The sequence below is a fragment of the Trachypithecus francoisi genome, unplaced genomic scaffold, assembly GCF_009764315.1.
Source record: "Trachypithecus francoisi isolate TF-2019V2 unplaced genomic scaffold, Tfra_2.0 Lachesis_group6, whole genome shotgun sequence".
NCBI lineage: Eukaryota > Metazoa > Chordata > Mammalia > Primates > Cercopithecidae > Trachypithecus > Trachypithecus francoisi.
In genome coordinates this window covers 69,847,567-69,860,377 of record NW_022681471.1, presented here as the reverse complement: position 1 = coordinate 69,860,377, position 12,811 = coordinate 69,847,567, and positions in this window count along the sequence as shown.

The window sequence follows — 12,811 nt, the reverse complement described above, 5'->3', positions numbered from 1 at the left end:
CTTGAATTCAGCTTACTTGCCAAATGTAGTTGACTAAATCTGACACGGGACTGGCTTAAATTCCAAAGGCTACCATTACAAAAATGTAAAACAACTTAGAAACAAGATTGTCTTCCTAGAGTCCCATCTCAGCCTCCCAAGTAGCTGAGACTACAGGCATGTGCCACCGTGCCACCGTGTGGCTACTTTTTTTTTTTTTTTTTTGAGACCGAGTCTCTAGGGAGTCTCAAGGAATGACTCGCCAGAAGAATATAAAGCTGACCAACCAGAGTTGTTAGGACCTTTGAGGCTAAAACCAGATTCATGAATTCAAGAACCCAGAGAGCTGTGATCTGGGGAATTGAAAGACAAAACAGGAAAAACAAAAAACAAACAAACAAAAAACACTGCTGCTGCTGCCACCACTATAACTGATTATTGGCATAGGAAGCTGGAGAATTAATGCTAAAATGCTATTACCTTTGAGTGGTAAGTCTGCACAACTCACTTGCCAGCAAAAACAGGCAAAATGTGGCTTGAAGATGGCTTTCACGTCACATATGCCTTTCAAATGCTGAGAAGTTGATTCTAATTGATGTAACCTAGTTTACCTCCAGGCCCATAGCTGCAAGGGTGTGTGAAAAGTGAATGCTTTGAATTTACAGCTTCTCAAACATGAAGGAGAATTAAATAAAGGTTCAGTGGGCTAATCATGAGTACCCAGCTCCGTAGTAGATACGATACAGTAAAGGGAATATTCAGCTGGGAGTTGGTAAACCTGGGATCTAGTCCTTGTTCACAGTCTTAATTTGATCTTGGAAAAGTTGCATCCTCTCTCAGGCCTAACAGAGTTTATCTAGTTATTATTGGGAATAAGGATTTTAAATATGAGAGTAGTGTGATCATCTTTACATTTTAGAAGAAACACTTAGCCAAGAGGTGATGGTGTCCTGCTTAGTGTAGTCGTGACACGGAGAGAAATGTGACACCTCTGAGAAATACTTAACAAGTTAAAGCATTTTATGATAATAACGGGGTCAATTCATCCAGAAACTATAATGATCATAAATATATATGCACCTAAAAACAAAGTCCCAAAATACATGGGAAAAACTTTCAAAATTGAATAGATAAATGGGTAATTCAACAAATAGAGTTGGAGACTTGAATAATTCACTCTCAATAATGGATACTAGAAGTAAATGGAAAATCAGCAATGATATAGAAGACTGCAACAATGCTATAAACCAAAATGTACCTAATTGACCTCTAGAATGATCCAACCAATAACAGCATGATAAACATTCTTCACAAGCACTCATGAAACATTTTCCAGGACAGACTGTATGCTAGCCTCAACAAATGTAAAGTGATTGGAATTATATGTTCTGCAATCCCAACAGAATGAAATTACAAATAAATATGAGAAGAAGACTTTGAAAATTCACATATATGTGGAAATTAAATGTTATATTCCTAAAGAACCAAAGGATCAAAGAAGCAATCATAAGAATAATTAGAAAATACTTTGAGATAAACGAAAAAGAAAATATATCATCGCCAAAATTTATGGAATGCAGCTACAGCAATGCTTAGAGGGAAATTTATAGTTATAATCAGCTGCATTATAAACAAAGATCTCAAAGTAATAATCTCACCATCCACCTTAAGAAACTGAAAAAAGAAAAGCAAACTAAGCTTAAAGCAAGCAGAAAAAAGAAAGTAGGCCAGGCGCGGTGGCTCACGCCTGTAATCCCAGCACTTTGGGAGGCCGAGGCGGGTGGATCACGAGGTCAGGAGATCCAGACCATCTTGGCTAACATAGTGAAACCCCGTCTCTACTAAAAATACAAAAAATTAGCCGGGCGTGCCGCGGGCGCCTGTAGTCCCCTACTCGGAAGCTGAGGCAGGAGAATGGCCGGGTGAACCGGGAGGCGGAGCTTGCAGTGAGTCGAGATCGCGACACTGCACTCCAGCCTGGGAGACAGCGAGACTCCGTCTCAAAAAAAAAAAAAAAAAAAAAGGAAAGTAATAAAAATTACAGTGAAATATAGAATAGAAATAATAGGGAATAACAAAAAAGTAAAAGTTCGTTTTTCGAAAAAACCCTTTAGCTAGACCAACCAAGAAAAAAGGGAGAAGTCTCAAATTTCTAAAATCAGGAATGAAAGTGTTCATCATTAATAACAATTACAAAAATAAAAGCAGTATAAAGGAATACTGTGAACAACGCTATGCCAATAAATTAGATAAAATGATGAAACAGCAAATTCCCAGAAAAACGCAAACTGCCAAAACTGACTCAAGAAGAACTAGAAAATCTGAATAGACTTATAACAAGTAAAGAAACTGACGTAGTGATCTTTAAACTTCCCATAAGAAAAGCCCAGGCCAAGATGGCGTCATTAATAAAATGTTCCAGACATTTAAAGGAGAAATAATACCAATTCTTTGCAAACTATTCCAAAAAAAGAAGAGACTGGAAGATCTCCAAAAATTATTCTATGAGGTCAGTATTACCTTGAAACAAAAAACAGACAAAGATGTCACAAGAAAAAAAAATCCCTATTGGTCAATATTCCTTATCATATGGACATAAAAATCCTCAACAAAATACTAGCAAATCAATCCAACACATATAAAAAGGATTACATACCTTTACCAAGTGGAATTTATCTCAGAAATGTAAGGTTAGATGAACCTACAAAAAATAATCAACGTAATACACCATATTAACAGAATAGAGAGGAGAAAACTGACATGATCATCTCAGTGAACACACTTTGATAAAATTCAACACAGTTTCATGATAAAAACACCTAGTAAACTAGGAATAGGAGGGAGCTTTCTCAATCTGATAAAAGGCATCTACTAAAAGCCCACAGCTAACATGATACTTAATGGTAAGACTGAAAGCTTTCCTCTTTAGATCAGAAAGAAGACAATAATGTTTACTCTCACAATTACTATTCAACAATGTACTACTGGTGATTCTAGCCAATGCCAAAGGCAAGGCAACTCAAGGATACAGAAAAATGATTTGATAAATTCAATACCCCTTCATAATAAGAACACTCAACACATTAGGGATAGAAGAGAGCTTCTTTAACCCAATAAAAAAGTTATGTAGATTTTTTAAAAATTAAAAAACCATGGCTAACATCATACTTAATGGTCAAAGACTGCAAGCTTTCCTCCTAAGATAAAGAACAAGACAGGAATGCCTGCTTTCACCATTTCTATTCAGCATTGTGCTGGAAGTTCTAGCTGGGGCAATTAGGCAAGAGCATGAAATAAAAGGCATCCAGATTAGAAAGGAAGAATATAAACTATCTTTACTTATAGATGACATAATCTTGTCTATAGAAAATCCTAAGGAATCCACTAAAAAACTACTGGAACTATTAAATCAGTTCAGCAAGGTTGTAAGATACAAGATCAACATACAGAAATAATTGTATTTCTATACAATAACAGTAAACAATTGAAAAATGATATGAAAATAATTCTATTTAAGATAGCATCAAAAATGAGGAAATACTTTAAAATTTAACAAAAGATGTGCAAGACGTGTATACTAAAAACTACAAAATATCAGAGAATGAAAATAGAAGCCTAAATAAATGAAACAATAACTTGTGCTCATGTATTGAATGAGTCAATTTTTTTTTTTTTTGAGACTGAGTCTGACTCTGTCGCCCAGGCTGGAGTGCAGTGGCCGGATCTCAGCTCACTGCAAGCTCCACCTCCCGGGTTTACGCCATTCTCCTGCCTCAGCCTTCCAGTTAGCTGGGACTACAGGTGCCTGCCACCTCGCCCGGCTAGTTTTTTGTATTTTTTAGTAGAGACGGGGTTTCACCATGTTAGCCAGGATGGTCTCGATCTCCTGACCTCATGATCCGCCCGTCTCGGCCTCCCAAAGTGCTGGGATTACAGGCTTGAGCCACCGCGCCCGGCAATTTTTTTTTTTTTTTTTTTTTTTTTGAGACAAAGTCTTGCTCTGTCGCCCAGGCTGGAGTGCAGTGGTGTGATCTCAGCTCACTGCAACCTCTGCCTCCCAGGTTCAAGTCATTCTCCTACCTCAGCCTCCTGAGTAGCTGGGATTACAGGCATGCGCCACCATGCCTGGCTAATTTTTGTATTTTTAGTAGAGGCAGGGTTTCACCATGTTGGTCAGGCTGGTCTCAAATTCCTGACTTCATGATCTGCCTGCCTCAGCTTCCCCAGTGCTGGGATTACAGGTGTGAGCTACCGTGCCCAGCCAGACTCAATATTTTTAAGATAATAATAGTCTCCAAAATGATCTACAGATTCCATAATCCATATCAAATGCCCATTTGCCTTTTTGGCAGAAATTGACAAGCTGATCCTAAAATTATATGAAAATTCAAGGAACTCAGAATAGTCATATCAAAAGAGCAAAACTGGAGGCCTTACTCCTCCCAATTTCAAAGTATAATGCAAAGCTACAGTGATCAAGATTATGTGGTACTGGTATAAAGATAAACACATAGATAGAACTATGAAATAAAATTTAGGTAAATATATGAGAAACTAAAGAAATAAAGAATGATAATAACTAACTCCAGAAAACATAAAAAACCATGCAGGTAATGAAGTGATCAGAGTACTCTCCAAATGGCTCAGGCATGAGTATCATTTACATACTTACAATTATGAAAACATTGAATATTGTCCCAACCAATATTAGGTGAAGGGAGGCATACTTGGAATGAGGAGTTTGGACTGTGCAAGTGCATAGGGTGGGTGGTAAAAGAAGACTAAATGTTCATCCTCCAAAATGGAAAGACACAGATAATGTCTAAAATCGAAACATCAAAAAGTCATAGTAGCCAGCGTACGACTGTGGTTCCAGGTACTCAGGAGGCTGATTGCTCAAGCCCAAGAGTTTGAGACCTGTCTGGGCAACATAGCAAGACTCTTCCTGTCTAAAATAAATAAATAAATAACTCGTAATATAAAGATATTTTACATGTATGCCTCTAAATAGTATGTTTCAAACTATGAGTTCCAATTATTTAGTGAATTAAGGAATCCAGGGGACAGAGCAATATGGTGGGATAAAAGTCAACACCATTTGTCCCCCTCACCTCCACTGGAACACCAAATTTTTTTTTTTTTTTTTTTTTTGAGACAGAGTCTCCCTCTGTCGCCAAGGTTGGAATGCAATGGCGCGATCTTGGCTCACTGCAACCTCTGCCTCCCTGGTTCAAGCGATTCTCCCTGCCTCAGCTGGAATTACAGGCGCCTGCCACCATGCCTGGCTAATTTTTGTATTTTTAGTAGAGACGGGGTTTCACCATGTTGGCCAGACTGGTCTTGAACTCCTGACCTCAGGTGATCCACCCGCCTTGGCCTCCCAAAGTACTGGGATTACAGGCGTGAGCCACCACTCCCGGCCTGGAACACCAAACTTTAACAACTAACTGCACGCAGAAAACCACCATCACGAGAAACAAAAATCAGGTGAGCAATCACAGTATCTGGTTTTAACTTCCTATCACTGAAAAAGGCATTGAGAAAGGCAGGAGAGAGTCTTGAATCCCTGACACCACCCCTCGCTCGTCACCCTTCAGCAACCATGCAGCCAAAGAGAGAATCTGTGCATTTTGGAAAGGAAATGCACAGCAACTGGGGAAATTTACATTGAACTCAGTGCTGCCCTGTCACAGTGGAGAATAAAGCCACGCTGGGCTCAGCCAGCACCTGTGCATGTAGGGAACACTTTAACCAGCCCTAGCCAGAGGGGAATCAGCCATCCCAACAGTCAAAACTTGATTTTCTCAGCAAGCTTTGCTACCGTGGGCTAAAGTGCTCTGGGCTTCTAGATAAAATTGAAAGGCGGTCTAGGACACAAGGATTGCCATTCCTAGGCAACTTATAGTGCTAGCCTGGGCTTAGAACCAGTGGAATAGGGTAGCACATGACTCTTAGAGATACCAGCTGGGGTGGCTAAGGGAGTGCTTGCACCATCCCTCCCCCAACCCCAGGCACTGCAGCTCACAGCAGAAAGTGATTCCTTGCTTCTGCCTAAGGAGAGGAGAGCAAAGAGTAAAGATGACTTTGTCTTACATTGGATACTAGCTCAGCCACAGTAGAATAGTGCACTTAACCAAGAGATTGAAATAATTGAAAAGAATCAAGCAGCTGGGCACAGTGGCTCATGCCTGTAATCCCAGCACTTTGGGAGGCTGAGGTGGGTGGATCACCTGAAGTCAGGAGTTCTGAGACCAGCTTGGCCAACATGGCAAAACGCTGTCTCTACTAAAAATAACAAAAATTAGCTGGGGGTGGTGGTGGGTGCCTGTAATCCCAGCTACTCAGGAGGCTGAGGCAAGAGAATCGCTTGAACCCAGGAGGTGGAGGTTGCAGTGAGCCAGGATCACACCATTGCACTCCAGCCTGGCCAACAAGATCAAAACTCCATCTCAAAAAAAAAAAAAAAAAAAAAAATCAAGCAGAAATTCTAGAGTTGAAAAATGCAATTGACATGCTGAGGAATACATTACAGTCTCTTAATAGCCAAATTCATCAAGCAGAAGAAAGAATTAGTGAGCTTGAAGGCAGGCTGTTTGAAAATATACAGTCAGAGGAGTTGAAAAAAGAATAAAAATGAATGAAGTGTGCCTATAAGATCTAGAAACTAGTGTTGAAAGAACAAATTTAAGAGTTATTGGAGCTGAGCATGGTGGCTCATGCCTGTAATCCCAGCACTTTGGGAGGCCAAGGCGGGCAGATCAGCTGAGGTTGAGAGTTCGAGACTAGCCTGACCAACATGGAGAAACCCTGTCTCTACTAAAAATACAAAATTAGCTGGGTGTGGTGGTGCATGCCTGTAATCCCAGCTACTTGGGAGTCTGAGGCAGGAGAATCACTTGAACCTGGGAGGCGGAGATTGCGGTGAGCCGAGATTGCATCATTGCACTATTGCACTCCAGCCTGGGCAACAAGAGTGAAACTTAGTCTCAAGAAAAAGAAAAAAAAAAAGAATTATTGGCCTTAAAGAGGAGGAAGAAAAAGAGATAGGGGTAGAAAGTTTAAGCTGGGTGTGGTGGCTCACACCTGTAATCCCAGCACTTTGGGAGGCTGAGGCGGGCGGATCATGAGGTCAGGACTTTGAGACCAGCCTGACCAACATGGTGAAACTCCTGTCTCTACTACAAATACAACAATTAATTGGGCCTGGTGACGCATGCCTGTAATCCCAGCTGCTCAGGAGGCTGAGGCAGGAGAATCGCTTGAACCCAGGAGGTGGAGGTTGCTGTGAGCCAAGATCATGCCATTGCACTCCAGACTGGGCAACAGAGTGAGACTCTGTCTCAAAAAAATAATAATAAGTAAAAATAAAATAATAGAATGTTTAAAAAAAAAAAGAAAGAAAATTTATTCAAATGGATAGTATCAGAACTTCCCAAACCTAGAAAAAGATATCAACACTCAAGTACAAGAAGTTTATGGATTTAACCCAAAGGAGACGACCTGAATCAAATTCCCAAAGGCCACGTATTAAAAAAATACTAAAAGCAGCATGGGAAAAGAAACAAATAACATACAATGGGACTACAATAAGTCTTGCAGCAGACTTTTCAGTGGAAACCTCACAGGCCAGGAAGGAGCAACATAACATATTTAAAGTGCTGAAGGAAAAAACTTTGACCCTAGAATAGTATATCCAGCAAAAATATCCTTCAAACATGAAGGAGAAATAAAGACCTTCCCAGACAAACAAAAGCTGAGAGATTTCATCAACACCAGACTTGTCAACAAGAAATGCTAAAGGGATGCAAGCTTCAGTCCCAAAGAAAAGGATGTTAGTGAGCAAGAAAAACTCATCTGAAGGTACAAAACTTCTGTTAATAGGAAGCACAGAAATATAGAATAGTATAACACTGTAATTGTGGTGCGTAAGCTATTCCTATGTTAAGTAGAAAGATTAAATGATTAATCAATCAAAAATGATAACTACAGCAGCTTTTAAGACACCATACAATAAGACATAAAGAGAAACAACAAAAAAGTTTATTTTAGTTTATTTTTTGAGACAGAGTATTCTTGCACTGTCACCTAGGCTGGAGTGCAGTGGCATGATCTCAACTCACTGAAACCACCACCTCCTGGGTTCAAGCAATTCTCCTGCCTCAACCTCTCAAGTAGCTGGGATTACAGGTATGTGCCACCACACTCGGCTAATGTTTGTATTTTTAGTAGAGACAGGGTTTCACCGTGTTGGCCAGGCTGGTCTCGAACTCCTGACCTCAAGGGATCCGCCCACCTCAGCCTTCCAAAGTGCTGGGATTACAGCCATGAGTGAGCTACCATGCCCAGCCAACAAAAAAGTTTAAAAGTGGGAAAATGAAGTTAAAATGTAACATTTTTGTTACTTCTCTTTTTGTGTGTTCATTTATGCAATCAGTGTTAAGTTGTCATCGGTTTAAAATAATGGGTTATAAAATAGTATTTGCAAACTTCATGGTAACCCAAAGTTGAAAAACATACAACAGATACACAAAAAATAAAAAGCAAGAAATTAAATCATACCACAAGAGAGAATCACATTCACTAAAAGGAAGACAGGAAGGAAGAAGAGATCATAAAACAACCAGAAAAATCACAAAATGGCAAGATTAAGTCCCTACTTATCAATAATAATGTTGAATGTAAATGGACTAAACTTGCCAACCAAAAGACATAGAGTGGTTGAATGAATGAATAAACAAGACTCATTGATTTGTTACCTACAAGAAACATACTTCACCTAGAGAGGTACACATAGACTGAAAATAAAGGGGTGGAAAAAGATATTCCATACCAATGGAAAACAAAAAAGAGCAGAAATTGCTATACTTACAGCAGACAAAATAGATTTCAAGAAAAAAACTGTAAAGAGGGATAAAGAAGGTCATTATATAATGATAAAGGGGTCAATTCAGCAAGATAATATAATTGTCAACATATCTGCACCCAACACTGGAGCACCTAGATATATAAAGCAAAATTATTAGAGCTAAAGAGAGAGAGGAGACAGGCCACAATACCATAATAGCTGGACACTTCAACACCCCACTTCAGCATTGGACAAATTTCCGGACAGCAAAAATCAATAAAAGAAACATCAGACTTAATCTATAATATAGAGCAAATGGATATTTACAAACCTTTTCATCCATCGGTTGCAGAATACACTTTCTTCTCCTCAGCACATGGATCATTTTCAAGGAAAGACCATATATTAGTCCACAAAACAAGTCTTAAAACATTCCATAAAAAAATGAAATAATACCCAGCATCTTCTGTGACCACAATGGAATAAAACTACAAATCAATACAAGGGAATTTTGGAAATTATATAAACACATGGAAATTAAACAATATGCTCCTGAATGACTAGTGAGTCGATAAAGAAATTAAGAAGGGGCCGGGCGCGGTGGCTCAAGCCTGTAATCCCAGCAATTTGGGAGGCCGAGACGGGCGGATCACAAGGTCAGGAGATCGAGACCATCCTGGCTAACACGGTGAAACCCCGTCTCTACTAAAAAAATAAAAAAACTAGCCGGGCGAGGTGGTGGGGCCTGTAGTCCAGCTACTCGGGAGGCTGAGGCAGGAGAATGGCGTGAACCCGGGAGGTGGAGCTTGCAGTGAGCTGAGATCCGGCCACTGCACTCCAGCCGGGCGACAGAGCGAGACTCCGTCTCAAAAAAAAAAAAAAAAAAAAAAAAGAAATTAAGAAGGAAAGTGAAAAATTTCTTGAAGCAAATGATAATAGAAACACAACATATCAAAACCTATGGGATACAGCAAAGCAGTACTATGATGGAAATTCATAGCTATTGTTGTGGGAAGTCAGGGACCCCAAATGGAGGGACTGGCTGGAGCCGCAGCAGAGGAACATAAATTGTGAAGATTTCATGGATATTTATCTGTTCCCAAATAATACTTTTATAATCTCTTATGCCTGTCTTACTTTAGTCTCTTAATCCTGTTATCTTCGTAAACTGAGGATGTATGTCACCTCAGGACCACTGTGATAATGTGTTAACTGTACAAATTGATTGTAAAATATGTGTTTGAACAATATGAAATCAGTGCACTTGAAAAAGAACAGAATAACAGCAATTTTCAGGGAACAAGGGAAGACAACCATAAGGTCTGACTGCCAGTAGGATCGGGCAAAATAGAGCCATATTTTTCTTCTTGCAGAGAGCCTATAACAGACGTGCAAGTAGGGAAGATATCACTAAATTCTTTTCCTAGCAAGGAATATTAATAATTAATACCCTGGGGAAGAATGTATTCCTGGGGAGGTCTATAAATGGCTGCTCTGGGAGTGTCTGTCTTACGCAGTTGAGATAAGGACTGAAATATGCCCTGGTCTCCTGCAGTACCCTCAGGCTTACTAGGCTTGGGAAACTCCAATCCGGTAAATTTGAGGTCAGACTGGTTTTCTGCTCTTGAACCCTGCTTTCTGTTGTTTAAGATGTTTATCAAGACAATACGTGTACTGCTGAACATAGACCCTTATCAGTAATTCTGCTTTTGCCCTTTGCCTTGTGATCTTTGCTTTTGCCCTTTGCCTTGTGACCCTTACCAGGAGTTTCTGATTTTGCCCTTGTCCTGTTTCCTCAGAAGCATGTGATCTTTGTTCTCCTTTTTGCTCTTTGAAGCATGTGATCTTTGTGACCTACTCCCTGTTCTTACACTCCCTCCCCTTTTGAAATCCTTAAAAAAAACTTGCTGGTTTTGCAGCTCAGGTGGGCATCACAGTCCTACCAATATGTGATGTCACCCCTAGAGGCCCAGCTGTAAAATTCTTCTCTTTGTACTCTTTCTCTTTATTTCTCATTTGGCTGACACTTATGGAAAATAGAAAGAACCTATGTTGAAATATTGGGGGTGGGTTCTCCTGATAAGCTATAAGTGCCTAAATCAAAAAAGAATAAAAACTTCAAATAAATAACCTAATGATGCATCTTAGAGAACTAGAAAAGCAAGAGCAAGCCAAAACCAAAATTAGTAGAAGAAAAGAAATAAGAAATATCAGAGCAGAAATAAATAAATTTGAAATGAAGAATACAAAAGATCAACGAATCAAAAAGTTGGTTTTTTGAAAAGATAAAACTGACTAAACTTTACTCAGACTAACAAAAAAAAGAGAGAAGGTCCAAATAAACAAAATCAGAGATGAAAAAGCAGTCAATACAACTGATACCACAAAAATTCAAAAGATCATTAGTGAGCAACTATATGCCAATAAATTGGAGCAACTAAATGCCAATAAATTGGAAAATCCAGAAGAAATAAATTCTTTGACATGTACAATCCACTAATGTTGAACCATGACGAAATCCAAAACCCAAACAGGCCAATAACAAGTAATAAGACCAAAGCATAATAAAAAGTCTTCCAGTAGAGAAAAGCTCAGGACCCAATGGCTTCGCTGCTGAATTCTACCAAACAATTAAAGAAGAAGTAATACAAATTCTACTCAAATTATTCTGCAAAATAGAGGAGAAGGAAGTACTTCCAAACTCATTATATAAGGCCAGTATTGCCCTGATACCAAAATCTGACGAAGACACATTAAAAAAGAAAACTATAGGCCAATATCTGCAATGAATATTGATGCAAAAATCATCAACAAAATACTAGCAAACCAAATTCAATAATACATTAAAAAGATCATTCCTCATGACCAAGTGATATTTATCCTTGTGATGCAAGGATGGTTCAACATAAATGAATCAATTAATATGATACATCATATCAACAGAATGAAGGAAAAAAAACATATGATCGGCCGGGCGTGGTGGCTCACGCCTGTAATCCCAGCACTTTGGGAGGCCAAGGCGGGTGGATCACCTGAGGTCAGGAGTTTGAGACCAGCCTGGCCAACATGGTGAAACCCCATCTCTACTAAAAATACAAAAAATTAGCTGGGCGCAGTGGTGGGCGCCTGTAATCCCAGCTACTCGGGAGGCTGAGGCAGGAAAGTTGCTTGAATCCAGGAGGCAGAGGTTGCAGTGAGCCGAGATCATGCCATTGTATCCCAGCCTGGGTGACAAGAGCGAAACTCCATCTCAAAAAAATTAAAAAAAAAACAAAACATATGATCATTTCAACAGCTGCTGAAAAAGCATTTGATAAAATTCAACATTCCTTCATGATAACAATCCTCAGAAAACTGGGTATAGAAGGAACACACCTCAACATAATAAAAACCATATACAACAGACACACAGCTAGTAATATGCTGAATGGGGAAAAGCTGAAAGCCTTTTCTCTAATATCTGAAATATGACAAGGATGCCCACTTTCATCACTGTTTTTCAACATAGTACTGGAAGTCCTAGCTAAAGCAATTAGACAAGAGAAAGATATAAAGGGCATCCAAATTGGAAAGAAAAAGTCAAAGTATCCTTGTTTTCAGATGATAGGTTCTTATATTTGTAACAACCTAAAGACTCAAGAAAAACTATTAGAAATGACAAAGAAATGCAGTAAAGTTGCAGGATACAAAATTAACATACAAAAATCAGTAGCATTTCTATATGCCAACAGTGAACAATCTGAAAAATAAATTTTAAAAAAGGAATCCCATTTACAATAGCAACAAATAAAATTAAATACCTAGGGACTAACTTAACCAAAGAAGAGAAAGTTCTCTACAATAAAAACTATAAAACACCAATGAAAGAAGTTGAAGAGGACAAACAAAAATGGAAAGATATTCCATGTTCACGGATTGGAAGAATCAATATTGTTAAAATGTTCATACTACCCAAAGAAATATACAGATTCAATGTAATTCCTATCA